The sequence below is a fragment of the Halichondria panicea genome, chromosome 8 (genome assembly GCF_963675165.1).
Source record: "Halichondria panicea chromosome 8, odHalPani1.1, whole genome shotgun sequence".
NCBI lineage: Eukaryota > Metazoa > Porifera > Demospongiae > Suberitida > Halichondriidae > Halichondria > Halichondria panicea.
Window position 1 is genome coordinate 7069516 of NC_087384.1, and position 2293 is coordinate 7071808.

The window sequence follows — 2293 nt, forward strand, 5'->3', positions numbered from 1 at the left end:
TAGAGCTTTGTACAGTTGGGATCATGCCTCAGGGTGATGTAGAGCCTGTGCTAGGCCCTGCCTTAGGGACTAGCTGTGACCCTGTTGACCTGTTGTATGATCAGCAAGTCAAGCGTCTTGAGCGATCCTTACCTTTGGGAAAACTTGACAGTATAGCCTCTGTTCGATTTCTAGATTCCTTGCTTTTGGGATCCTGCCATCGCGTTGCGGTATCGGTAGCCCTGAAGGCATGGGATTTAGAAATCGGAACAGAGCAATACTGCCCAGTGGGGGCGCAATGACACTTACTGGTGATTGGACAGGAATGAGGCAGAATAGCTACGTTGTCATGACCCGATCATACCGAGCATGCCACATGTCCTGGCACAGGTTCTATATTGTTCTGAGACATGATACCTAACTGTTTACTGTTTACCTTGTTCTGTACTCTCTAGGGGTGTACAGTAATTAGGGTGGTACAACCAAGGCGAGTGTATGCTGTGCTTATGCTTGTAGCTGTGTGGTGTATGGGTGACTATTCTATCCCTCTCTCTCTCTTCATGTGCAACGGAGGGAGTACCACCATACAATGGATCAACCAACCACTCCATCATCTGAACAGGAGGAAACCTCCATTGAGTGCTACCTATTCCAGTGGGTAAGTTACTGTGTGTTAATTATAAAATAGCTTTGAGCTTGTGTGCATGGCAGGTGGCCCATTATCTTTGTATCTAGGTTAGTACTGATTAGAGCTTTGTACAGTTGGGATCATGCCTCAGGGTGATGTAGAGCCTGTGCTAGGCCCTGCCTTAGGGACTAGCTGTGACCCTGGGATTTATAAATCGGAACAGAGGGCGCAATGACACTTACTGGTGATTGGACAGCAGAATAGCTACATGATCGTACCGAGCATGCCACATGTCCTTCTATGTTGTTCTGAGACATGATACCTTACTGTTCACTGTTTACCTTGTTCTGTACTCTCTAGGGGTGTACAGTAATTAGGGTGGAACAACCAAAGCGAGTGTATGCTAATTCATTATGAACTTGTGCCGCAATTTCAATGATTTATACAGCAATTTAGTACATTAATCTTTATTAGTCATCTGAATGTGTTGACAGTTATGAACCTTTAAACTCTTGTAATATGGAATGTAATGTACTACCATGTAAGGTAATGCTGGAGAAACCTTGCCAAGACTCTGTAATATGGAATGTGATGTACTACCATGTAAGGTAATGCTGGAGAAACCTTAGTGAGAACGATTTTAGTTTAACTAGCAACCCAGCAGTCTAGCTCATTATTCAGCCTCTTCTACCTCTGCTCTACCTCAAGTTCTCTTCTACCTTCTCTATACTCTACTGAGGAACCCAGCAGCCTCTATGTCCATCAGATCTCCTCTACCTAACCCAACTGCTCCAAGCTATAAGGTTTGTAGAGCTTTGTGTTAGCTAGCACTGGCTTTGTGTTAGCTTAATTGCCTGATCGAAGTAGCTTGTGTCAGGTCAGTGTCTAAGTGTTGGTATAGCTGCCTACCAGCTTCAATCCTACCAATGTCAGCTTCCCAATGTCAGCTTCAAGCCTCCTACAGCTGAGCGCTGGCTTTAGCTTGTAGCTTGTGTGTATGTAAGCCGCCTGCTATGGCAGCTTTTTATTTTTTGTCGCGGCCTGAAATCGAGACTGGTAGTAATTAGCCTCGATTCTTCTCCTGGCGCGTGTATTAAGTTCAAAAACAGCTCAACACTTTTTTTTAGGTAAGTAAAATTCTTAAGTTAAATCAGTATTTTTTTTCTTACAGACAAGAGCATCAGAATATTAAGAGACATCAAAGACGCCAAGTATCAAGAAACACCAAGTATCAAGAGGAGACTCCAGGCCAAACGTTAGTCGTAAATAGTGTGATTATGTTTTTGCTCAATCGAGACAATTAAAAAAGAAGGAGGTAAAACATATCATGCTGTACATACAATTAAGATGACTAGCATCATTATAGTGTGCAATAATTTATTTGCTGGTTTTGCCTGCTATCTAAAAAAATTAGGCAAGCCCGTGTTTAAATAGTGTGCAATATTTCATTTGCTGGTTTAGCCAGCTTCTGACGGGGAGCCTTGCACGCCCTAATCTAAAAAAAATTAGGCAAAAAGGGAGAGCCCGTATTTAAATAGTGTGCAATATTTCATTTGCTGGTTTAGCCAGCTTCTGACGGGGAGCCTTGCACGCCCTAATCTAAAAAAATTAGGCAAAAAGGGAGAGCCCGTATTTAAATAGTGTGCAATATTTCATTTGCTGGTTTAGCCAGCTTCTGACGGGGAG

At 43.0% G+C, this 2293-nt stretch overlaps 1 long non-coding RNA gene across 1 annotated transcript; it reads left to right on the top strand.

The window, feature by feature from the left end:
- The first annotated feature begins 375 nt into the window (after positions 1–375).
- On the top strand, positions 376–1810 carry LOC135340574 (uncharacterized). The gene is made up of 2 exons (XR_010396411.1): positions 376–637; positions 1779–1810. It is a non-coding gene; the product is annotated as an uncharacterized LOC135340574 (long non-coding RNA).
- The last annotated feature ends 483 nt before the right edge of the window (positions 1811–2293 follow it).